Here is a 12,469-nt window from a genome sequence, read left to right as displayed (position 1 = left end):
AAGGGTGTTTTATAAATTATAAACAGGCATTTCATTTAAAGATACACTCTTTTTCAGGTTTATCTAAAAAATAGCCCATCTTTGGATTCATTTAAAGTATCAGAGGCTTGGGGGTGCCTGGGTGGCTCAGGCGGTTATGCGCCAACTTTGGCTCAGGTCATGATCTCACGGTTCCTGGGTTTGAGCCCTGCATCGGGCTCTGTGCTGACAGCCAGCTCAGAGCCTGGAGCCTGTTTCAGATTCTGTGTCTCCCTATCTCTCTGACCCTTCCCTGCTCGCTTGCTCTCTCTCTCAGAAATAAATAAATAAATAAATAAATAAATAAATAAATAAATAAATAATTTAAAGTATCGGAGTCTTGTAAAGCCATATGGAAGGAGCAGAGATATAGTGGGGACCCAAGTATGGATTGAGTTCTTCTACCCTATACTGGGGTCATGAAGCATGATCACCCCAAAAGCATTTAAAACACAACCTAACTATGCTTGTTAGATCCAAGGTGAATTGTAAAAGATACTATAATCACATTATCTAGTTTCTATTATACAACAATTTTTCAGAGGTATCATTCCATTTTATAATTATGTAAACATTATCTCTATTTTTAGATGATTAAAGCCAAAATAAATTGAAGTTACTAATAGAAAGTACTCTGGGAAAAGCTGTCTGAGTCACGTATAGTATACCTGGTTACAAAATCCGGGAAAAGACATTGCCACTCTCTTCAGAGAGCTTATAGACTCTGGAAATCCCAAATCTGGAAGTACCTGGAAAGCCTTCTAATCCAGCCCTATCCCTGGCCAACACGTGGTTCCACTAACAATGCAGCTCTTATGAGAAGATCTCCATATTAAATTCTGGCTTAGCATAAGGAAATTTCATAAGAAATCCACTGACATATAAGGTTCTGGCTTTTCCAGAGCAGGGGCTGCAATGATTGGAAGCAAGGAAAATCAGATCAAGTGAAAACTGGGAAACAGGTTAATGATGGTACCACCAAGGGGGACTTATTTAAGGAATAAAAGTGCATGAAATTAAAAATAATGACAATACCTAATTATTATTATAGGTATTATATAAGTATAATTATATTGTATTAATATATTATGTAAATATAATAATTATTATTACAGTAAAATATATTATAGTAAATATATAATAAAATAGTATATTATAGTAGAGTATATTATTATATAGTCAAATATTATTATAGTAAAATAGCTGCATTTAAAAATAATTACAATTACAACAAAAATAATAGCCAGATGCTGGGCTACATTCGTAATATGCATCACCTCTTTTAATATTCAAAACAACCCTGGGATAGAGCCATCATAATTCTCATTTCTATACAACAAAACTAATACTCAATGAGGGTAAGCAATTTGTCTATGGGCATAAAGCCCGAGGGTAGTGCCTAGATTCAGAAACATCTTAGATTGACTCTGAAGCTCTACTTCTTACCCACAATATTACATGGCTTGCTCTTGGAACTCAGGAAGGAAAAACAGGCAAGTAAATCATTCACTAAACTGTACCCAAGTTCAGAGATGTCAATCCAGGTGTAAATGGGCAAGTATGTGATCTTGTTTCAAATCACTACATTGCTTTCCATGAACCATAAAGCCATTATAAAAAACATGCATACTCACAGATTCAAATACAGTAAAAATTACTAGATGTTGGAATTAAAAGTTTAAAGTATAATTACATTTCTAGATATTCTTTACATATGAAAAGCAAACTAAACTCTAACACATACAGTATTTTCTTTTATTTTCTTCAAAGTGCTCATGGTGGTTAAAAGGCAGAATTTGCTCCTGTCTCTAAATTCCTAAACACTGCTTAGGCCTAAACGCTAACAGGTACATCGGGTGCAGTGCACACAATAATCAAACCTACTAGGCTGTCAAGGTGCTGGGGGTAACCAGAGATTATTTGCCATAAACTGGCCTTGAAAAATTGGCTCTGTCCATACTTTTCAACTCAAGATATTATTATAAAAACTCTCCATCAGTAAGAGGGAAGAAAACCTATTCAAAGAAGAGAATGGGGTCTGATTTTTTGTAGAATGCAACTTCACTGTAATTTTCTGGGAAGCTATCTATAGGCATAGACAGGATACTGCAGGCTTAGTTCCAGAGCATTGCAATAAAGCAAATACTGCAATAAAGCAAGTCAAATGAATTTTATGGAATCCTAGTACATATAAAAGTTATGTTTACATTATACTGTAGTCTATTTAGTGTGCAAAGCATGTTTTAAAAAATGTCCACACCTTAATTAAAAAGTACCTTATTGATAAAAAAAAATGCTAACCATCATCTGGGCTTTCAGGGAAACAATCTTTTTGTGGGTAGAAGGTCTTATCTTCATTCTAATGGCTGCTGACTAACCAAGGTGGTGGTTGCTCAAGGTTAAGGCAATTGAGGCAATTTCTTAAAATAAGACAACAATGAAGTTGCTGCATTGACTGATCTTCTTTTCATGAACAAATTCTCTGTATCAAAGGATCCTATTTGATAGCATTTTACTCAGAGTAGAACTTCTTTCAAAATTAGACTCAATCTTCTCAGAATCTTCTACTCCTCTGTCAACTATGTCTATGGATTATTCTAAATCCTTTGTTGCCATTTCAACAATCTTTACAGCATCTTCACAAGGAATAGATTCCATCACAAGAAACCGCCTTCTTTGCTCATCCATGAGAAGCGACTCCTCATCTGTTCAAGTCTCATTATAAGGTTGCAGCAGTTTAGTTCCATCTTCAGGATCCACTTCTAACTCTAGTTCTCTAACTGTTCCCACCACATCTGTTGTTATCAATTCCACTGAGTTTAATTCCTCGAAGTCATCCATAAATGGGTTGGAATTAATTTTTCATATTTCTACTAATGTTGATATTTTGACCTCTTCCTATGAATCACAAATGTTCCTAGTGGCATCTAGAATGGGGAATCCATTCCAGAAGGTTTTCAATTGAATTTGCCCAGATCCATCAGAAGAATCAATATTTACAGCAGCTATGGCCTTATAAAATGTATTTCTTGTTTCTTTTTTATTTTGAGAGAGAGAGAGACAGAGAGAGAGACAGAGAGACAGAGAGACGGAGAGAGAGAGAGAGCCAGAAGGGGAGGGACAGAAAGACGCGGGGGCAGATACAAAACAGGCTCAGTGCTGACAGCAGAGAGCCTGATGTGGGGCTTGAACTCATAAGCCATGAGATCATGACCTGAACCGAAATCAGATGCTCAACTTACTGAGCCATAGGTATCCCAAAAATTATTTCTTAAATAATAAGACTTGAAAGTCAAAATGAGTTCTTTTTTAATGGTAATTTATTTATTTTTGAGGGGGAGGAGGGGAAGAGGGAGACAGAGAATCCCAAGCAGACTCCACACTGTCAGGGAAGAGTCCAATATGGGGCTCAAACCCACAAACTGTGAGATCATGACATAAGTCAAAATCAAGAGCTGGATACTTAACCGACTTAGTGACCCAGGTGCCCCTCACAATGACTTCTTGATCCATTGGCTGCAGAATGGATGTTGTGATAGCGACATGAAAACGACATTAATCTTGTATAACTCCATCAGAGCTCTTGGGTAACCAGGTGCTTTGTCAATGAGCAGTAATATTTTGAAAAGAATTGTTTTTCCTGAGCAGTAAGTCTCAACAGTGGGCTTAAAATATTCAGTAAGGCATGTTGTAAACTGATGTGTTGTCATTCAGGCTTTGTTGTTCAACTTATACAGCACAGGCAGAGTGGACTTAACATAATTCTTAAGGGCCCTAGGATTTTCTGAATGAACAATGAGCATTGGCTTTAACTTAAAGTCACCAGCTGCATTAGTACCACCGATAGAGTCAGCCTGTCCTCTGAAGTTTTGAAGCCAGGCACTGACTTCTGCTCTCTAGGAATCCAAGTCCCAAATGGGGTCTCCTTCAATATCAGGATGTTTCATCAACATTGAGATTTGTTATTTAGTATTGCCACATTCATTAATTATCTTAGCTAGATCCTCTGGATAACTTGCTGCAGCATCTACACTAGCACTTCCAAGTTCTACGCCAGCACTTTTAGTTATAGAGAGGACTTATTCTATTAAACCTTATGAACCCACCTCTGTTGGCTTCAAACATTTCTTCTGTAGCTTCCTCATCTCTCCCAGTCTTCATAGAATTGAAGAGAGTCGGGGCCTTGCTCTGGATTAGGCTTTGGCTTAAGGGCTTCGTTGCTGGTTTGATCTATCCAGACCAGTAAAACTTCTTCCACATGTTCAACAATACGGCTGTTTTACTTTTTTTTTTTTTTTTTTAATCACGTGTGTCTTAATAGAGTAGCACTTTTCATTTCCTTCAAGAACTTTTCCTTTGTATTCACAACCTGGCTAGCTGTTTGTGAATAAAAGCTAGCAAGAGGGCTAGCTTTCAGTCTACCTACGCTTTCAACATGCCTTTCTCACTAATTGAATCACTTCTAGCTTTTGATTTAAAGTGAGAGACCCGTGACTTTTCCTTGCACTTGGACATGTAGAGGCCACTGCAGAGTTATTAACTGGCCTCATTTCAATATTGTCGTGTCTCAGGGAATAGGGAGGCCCAAAGAGAGGGAGAGAGATGGGGGAATCACCAGCTGGTGGCACTGTCAGAACATACAAAACATTTACCAATTAAACTTGCCCTCCTGTGTGGGCACGGTTGGTGCTTCCACAAAACAATTACAATAGTGACACCAAAGGTCACTGATTACAGTCCACACTAACAAATATCATAATAGTGAAGATATTTAAAATTTTGTAAGAATTACCAAAATGTGATACAGAGACACAAAGTAAGCAAATGCTGTTGGAAAAATGGTGTCAACAGATTTACCTGACACAGGATTGCCACAAATAAAACCGCGGTATTTTCAAAGCAAAATAAAGTATAATAAAACGAGATATTCCTGTACATTAAAAAGCAGGAACTACCTACCTACGTCTGGTGATGCCTGCTTTACACCATCAGCATCATTGTCATCATTGCTATATTCTTCATGAATACTTAGAAAGAGTCTCATCTGAGGGACTTCAGAAATTATTTGCTCCTTTTTAGGAAGGCTTATGATGTCTAAGACAACCAACTCATAAGCCTTGAGAGCTTAAAGTCAGAATTTGCTGAATCTTTTACAAACAGAACAAGGGGCTGCCCTATGTCTGGGAGACCTAGTCACCACTGCACTGCCTGCTATGACCCAACTCTGTAAGCTCATCATGTGTGTTTCACAGCAAGCATGTCTTCCTGTTAGCTTCTTTCGACTTTGAAGCCCAGGTCTCAAGCAAAGGCCATGCTGTTGTCTGCCCCACGTCCTGCACACTCACACAGAAGTGAATAGATTCCTAGAAAACCCCCACAACATCTTTCTTTTCATGTGTCAGAGCTCTTCTTCCCTGTTCTTCCTGGGCAGAAATTTTCAATTTTGGAATTGATCTGAATTGAGGTTACTTGTTAATTGATTTAAGAAAAAAAAATAGACCCTGTACATCTGTGGCTGTTAGGACCCAGGCTGGCTGGTGAAGCAGGTTCTTGTTTATAGTGAGGTCTGCTCCCTTCAGGGTTTATTCTGGCTAACCTAGACCTAGGATTTATGAATCCCTCATATTTGCCCTCACATCCTAATACTCTGGGTGCTTTGTTATGTCCCATTTTCCACTCTATATCCACATTCCCCTGCTGTGACTACAACTTGAGGAAAATAAACAAACCTCACTGCCCATAAAGAAGTGACTAGCCTTGTGCTCCTGAAACTTTAGCAAGCACATGAAAGACCAAGAGGATTGATGAAAACACAGATAGCTGGACCCTGCCTTCAGAAACTCTGATTCAGGAGATCTGGGTAGGGCTCAGGAGTGTGCATTTGCCACCACGTTCTCTGGTGCCATTGACATTGCCTGTCTGAGAACCAGACTTTGTATGACTGACTGAGCATCTCAGTTCTCCCAAGTCCCCCTGCTTGAAAGCCAGTGCCAGGATTAGAAATTCAGGCCTCCAAATTTTTGTCACTTTAAGACAAGATTTCTTCCCAGTTTCAGCTAAATGTAAATGGGAAAAGAGGGAGAGCATCTTCTTTCCATACCAGAACACAGCTGAGCTTCTGATCATACACAGGAAATTCAGAGCTGCTACAGGAAAAGTCCTAGCATCAGACTATTCAGGAATAAGCACCTTGGCTCAAGGTGAAGTTTGGACACGAGGAAGCTGTCTTCCATTAAGCACACTCTACGCTCATAAAAGCCTCAATGATAAGTGAAAATAGTAATTCAAGAAAAACTGTATTATATATTTATATCTTCCCAATCTTTTTGCAGAATTCTATATGTGGATTCTTTGTTAATACAGTACTTCTAATTCTTTGCATACAACCTTTAAACATTCTCTATGCATAGGTTTTGGACTTTAAACATGGAGAAGAAACCACTGCATTGAAGAGATACTCAGATTTCATTTACTCATCTTTTGCTATTTTTTTTGTATTTTATTTTATTTTTTATTTACAAATAGTTTATTGTCAACTTGGTTTCCATATAATACCCGGTGCTCATCCCAACAAGTGCCCTCCTCCATGCCCATCTCCCCCCTCCCCTCCCACACCCATCAGTCCTCAGTTTGTTTCTCAGCATTCAAGAGTCTTTCATGGTTTGCCTCTCTCCCTCTCCCCCACTATTTCCCCCATTCTTCTCCCCCATGATCCTCAGTTAAGTTCCTCCTAATCCTCCTATATGTGCAATCATATGGTATTTGTCCTTCTCTGCCTGACTTATTTCACTCAGCGTAAGACCCTCAAGGTCCATCCATGTTGCTACACATGGCCAGATTTCATTCTTTCTCATTGCCATGTAGTATTCCATGGTAGAGATAAACCACATCTTCTTGATCCATTTGTCTGTTGATGGACACTTAGGCTCTTTCCATGTTTTGGCTATTGTTGAGAGTGCTGCTATGAACATTGGGGTCCATGTGCCCCTATGCATCAGCATTTCTGTATCCCTTGGGTAAATTCCCAGCAGTGCTATGGCTGGGTCATAGGGGAGTTCTATTGTTAACTTTTTGAGGAACCTCCACACTGTTTTCCAGAGGGGCTGCACCAGTTTACACTCCCACCAACAGTGTAGGAGGGTGCCCATTTCTCCACATCCTCGCCAGCATCTAGAGTTCTCTGATGTGCTCATTTTAGCCACTCTGACTGGCGTGAGGTGGTATCTCAGTGTGGTTTTGATTTGTATTTCCATGATGAGGAGGGATGCTGAGCATCGTTTCATGTGTCTGTTGGCCACCTAGATGTCCTCTTTGGAGAAGTTCTGTTCATATCTTCTGCCCATTTCTTCCCTGGGTTGTTTGTTTTTTGGGTGTGGAGTTTGGTGAGTTCCTTATAGATTTTGGATTTAACCCTTTATCTGATATGTCATTTGCAACAATCTTTTCCCATTCCATTGGTTGCCTATTAGTTTTATGGATTGTTTCCTTTGCTGTGTTTTTGAGCTCTTCTCCTGGGAATCTTCACATCAAAGTTTTCAGGGATAAAAAAAAAAAAAAAGTAGAAACACCACAGTAAAATTACTGCCAAGAGCGTAAATTCTGATGCCCACCTCAGTAAGCAACAGAACACAGCAACCAACCAGGAGTCGTAGCAATAATCAATACTGAACAACTAATCTTCCCAGAGTGCTTGCATGTACTTATTATGATTAGGGGTTTTGTTGTTGTTTTTTTTTTTTTTTTTTTTTTCTTTTTTTGGTTCTATGGAGAAAGAAATAGTTTTGGCAATATAGGCCAAAGGAAAATGAAAATGAAGATTAGTGCACAGTATTTCTGGAAGTGAATGTTTTCAATCATTTAAGTCTATATTATCTTATAAAATAAAGTTATCATTCATTTAACCAAACAGCACTTAGAAGTTCACAAAGTGCATTTCCAATCTGTGATGCATTTTGTTCTTCCCCGCATCCCATGGAGGCCACAGTATGTCCTGGTTAAAAGCACCGTTGAATTACTCGTCAAAAGATAGAGTGACAGTGAGCAGAAGAAGCATTCAGAAGTAAAATATTTAAGAGTAATATTGATAAAATTGGATGTGATAGGTAAAAAGAGGGAAATATCTACTTTAAAGCCAAATCAGGAGGCTGCCTTAAGCAAAAATGTAATTGATGGGAGTAAACACAGGAAGAGGAGCTTTCTTTGGGGGAGGGGGGAAGGGACATGGACTTGCATGGTATCCTAATAATAATAAATATAATAACAGTTAACATTTGTTGACAACTCATTTTGTGTTAAACAGTATAATCATTCTTTGCACTAATACTTCCAGAAAGAATTGAGTATTTACAACAGCCTAATGAGATAAAGAGTATTATTTTCCAGTAAGAAAGGTAAACTCATAGTGGTGAAACAGAGGATTAATCCCAGTCTGTCTGACAACAGACTCCAAGTTCATTACTACCAAACCCCACCAATTCCAAATATAAGGCATAGTAAAAGTAAGCAATGTATTGCATTGGTTAAAAACACATAAGCAGGGAGGAGGGACATGGGCTCAAGTAAGTCATGAAAGAGTCTTTGAGAAAGTGAAGAGTAAAGAGGACCCTCTGCCTCCACTCACTGGAATCTTGGGTTCAAGAGGCAGACCTACAGACAGAAAGATAGTATAAGAAGGCTGTATCATGCTCCTGACAACCACAAAGTCTCTGCTATATGGTGAGGCCACCTCCAGAAGCAGCCAGGCTACAATGCTGAAACTGGCAGTGGGCACTGAGGGGACAGCAGGGCAGACCTGTCAAGCCTTGCTCATCTGAAATGGGATCACCACTGCAGATTGCTCAGAACACAGTGTTAGTGTCCAGTCTTGTCGAAGCCTTGCCTTAAGCCTTAACCAATCACTGCACTCTTGGCTTGGTCATATAAATGGTGCATCTTGGCAGCTTCTGCCTGGTAGTTGAGGGGCTACTATTAGAAAGCATGCAGAGTGTATTTAAGGAGCCCCATCTCAGCTCCACAAGTTCCTAAGGCCAAGTGCTCATCTGTTTAAAAATTTTTAAGTTTATTTATTTATTTTGATAGAGAGAGAGAGAGAGAAAGAGGAAGAGAGAGAAAGAGAAGAAGCACAAGCAGGGAAGGGATGGAGAGAGAGGGGGACAGAGAATCCCCAGCAGGTTCAACTCTGTCAGCACAGAGCAGATGCAGGGTTTGAGCTCATGAACTGAGAGATCATGACCTGAGCTGAAATCAAGAGTCAGACACTTAACTGATTCACCCACACAGGCACCCCAATGCCAAGTGCTCCTCTTAGCCAACCTGCATGATTTGTCACCCAACTCCTATTTCAACCAACAGATTTTTCCTATTTGCTCAAATTGGCTGTTATTTTGCAATTTTCCATATATACTGGATTTTTCTTACATGTGAAGTCTACTTGCTAATGAGACAGCTACAGTGACAGAAACGCACGCCCATCACCCCCCCCCAACCATAGTGCAGTAAGTTGCACAGCCCTGGTAAGATACAAGCTTGGACAATTACATTGGTTTAACTTTTTTTAAATCGATTGTTTAAGTTCTCAAATGCTCTATTTCCTTATAGAAAATGGAGGTCACACTAGTAACTTCATGGCATTTTTAAAAGGAATAAATACAAAGGTTTTATACAGGGCCAGGCAGTGAAATAAAGAATACCCAGCAATACTGTCCTATTTTCTTCCCTTCTTCCCTTGATTAATACGTGAATGTCTCAAAATGTGTCCAGAAACACTGATTGTTTATAAACTTAAAACCAGGTTCATGAATGCTTATCCACAGGCATAAAGCAGAGCTATACTTCTTTTTTTTTTTTTTTTTTTTTTTTACAAATAGTTTATTGTCAAATTAGTTTCCACATAACACTCAGTGCTCATCCCCACAAGTGCCCTCCTCCATGCCCATCCCCCCTCCCCCCCACATCCATCAGTCCTCAGTTTTTGTCAGCATTCAAGAGTCTCTCATGGTTTGCCTCTCTCCCTTTCCCCCACCATTTCCGCCCTTCTTCTCCCCCTTGTTCCTCCGTCAAGTTCCTCCTAATCCTCCTATACGTGCAAACATATGATATTTGTCCTTCTCTGCCTGACTTATTTCGCTCAGCATAACACCCTCAAGGTCCATCCATGTTGCTACACATGGCCAGATTTCATTGTTTCTCATTGCCATGTAGTATTCCATGGTATAGATAAACCACATCTTCTTGATCCATTCATCTGTTGATGGACACTTAGGCTCTTTCCATGTTTTAGCTATTGTGGAGAGTGCTGCTATGAACATTGGGGTACATGTGCTCCTATGCCTCAGCATTTCTGTATCCCTTGGGTAAATTCCTAGCAGTGCTATTGCTGGGTCATAAGGGAGTTCTATTGTTAGTTTCCTGAGGAACCTCCACACTGTTTTCCAGAGGGGCTGTACCAGTTTACATTCCCACCAACAGTGTAGGAGGGTGCCCGTTTCTCCACATCCTCGCCAGCATCTAGAGTTCTCTGATTTGCTCATTTTAGCCACTCTGACTGGCGTGAGGTGGTATCTCAGTGTGGTTTTGATTTGTATTTCCCTGATGAGGAGGGATGCTGAGCATCGTTTCATGTGTCTGTTGGCCATCTGGATGTCCTCTTTGGAGAAGTGTCTGTTCATGTCTTCTGCCCATTTCTTCACTGGGTTGTTTGTTTTTCGGGCGTGTAGTTTGGTGAGTTCCTTATAGATTCTGGATATTAACCCTTTATCTGATATGTCATTTGCAACTATCTTTTCCCATTCCGTTGGTTGCCTATTAATTTTCTGGGTTGTTTCCTTGGCTGTGCAGAAGCTTTTAATCTTGATGAGGTCCCAACAGTTTATTTTTGCTCTTGATTCCCTTGCTTTTGGGGATGTGTCAAGTAAGAAGTTGCTGCGGTGGAGGTCAAGGAGGTTGTTTCCTGCTTTCTCCTCTAGGGTGTTGATAGTTTCCTGTCTCACGTTCAGGTCCTTTATCCATTTTGAGTTGATTTTTGTGCATGGTGTGAGAAAATGATCTAGTTTCATTCTTCTGCATGTTGCTGTCCAGTTCTCCCAACACCATCTGTTAAAAAGGCTGTCTTTTTTCCATTGGATATTCTTTCCTGCTTTGTCAAAGATCAGTTGGCTGTATACTTTTGGGTCCACTTCTGAGTTCTCAATTCTGTTCCATTGGTCTATGTGTCTGTTTTTGTGCCAATACCATACTGTCTTGAGGATGACAGCTTTGTAGTAGAGGCTGAAGTCTGGGATGGTGATACCTCCCGTTTTGGTTTTATTTTTCAGTATTACTTTGGCTATTCGGGGTCTTTTGTGGTTCCATACAAATTTTTGGATAGTTTGTTCTAGTTTTGAGAAGTATGCTGGTGCAATTTTGATTGGAATTGCATTGAATGTGTAGAGTGCTTTAGGTAGTAATGACATCTTAACTATATTTATTCTTCCTATCCATGAGCATGGAATGTTTTTCCATTTCTTTGTGTCTTCTTCAATTTCCTTCATAAGTTTTCTATAGTTTTCATCATACAGATCTCTTGTATCCTTGGTTAGGTTTATTCCGAGGTATTTTATGGTTTTTTGTGCAATTGTGAAGGGGATCAGTTTCTTGATTTCTCTTTCTGTTGCTTCATCATTGGTGTATAAAAATGCAACCGATTTCTGTACGTTGATTTTGTACCCTGCAACTTGGCTGAATTCTTGGATCAGTTCTAGTAGGCTTCTGGTGGAGTCTGTCGGGTTTTCTATGTAGAGTATCATGTCATCTGCGAAGAGTGAAAGTTTGACTTCCTCTTTGCCAATTCGGATGCCTTTGATTTCCTTTTGTTGTCTGATGGCTGATGCTAGGACTTCCAGCACTGTGTTAAACAACAGTGGTGACAGTGGACAAAACTGTCGTGTTCCTGATCTCAGGGGGAAAGCTCTCAGTTTTTCCCCGTTGAGGATGATGTTAGCTGAAGGCTTCTCATAGATGGCTTTGATGATGTTTAAGTAGGTTCCTTCTATCCCAACTTTCTCTAGAGTCTTTATTAAGAAGGGATGCTGTATTTTGTCAAATGGCAAAGCTATACTTCTAAATAAAATGTTACATTTCTACTCTAGAGTTAAACTGTGCAATTTGCAAACTACTTGCAGGTTACTTATGAGTAGAAACACTAAACCTAAGATTGTTTTTAATTTTTTTCAGGAAAAGATGCTTTTATTCCCATTTTCTTTAAGCAAATATCATTAAGAATAACATGCAAAATGGATGTGATTAATTAAAATAGCAATTATGTTTCTTAAGAGAGACAGAGGGAGAGAGAGGCAGAGGGAGATGACTCTTAGGAAGGCTACATGCCCACTGTGGAGCTTGATGTGGGGCTGATCTCTTGACTGTGAGATCATGACCTGAACTAAAATCAAGAGTTTGATGCTTAACCAAATGA

At 39.5% G+C, this 12,469-nt stretch overlaps 1 pseudogene; it reads right to left on the bottom strand.

Annotated features, from left to right (window-relative positions):
* Nucleotides 1–2,372: 2,372 nt before the first annotated feature.
* Nucleotides 2,373–12,469, bottom strand: part of LOC120247290 — a 29,414-nt pseudogene continuing 19,317 nt past the window's right edge.

The sequence above is a fragment of the Hyaena hyaena genome, unplaced genomic scaffold (assembly GCF_003009895.1).
Source record: "Hyaena hyaena isolate Hyena2069 unplaced genomic scaffold, ASM300989v1 scaffold_512, whole genome shotgun sequence".
Taxonomy (NCBI): domain Eukaryota; kingdom Metazoa; phylum Chordata; class Mammalia; order Carnivora; family Hyaenidae; genus Hyaena; species Hyaena hyaena.
This window is presented reverse-complemented; position numbering and strand designations above follow the sequence as displayed.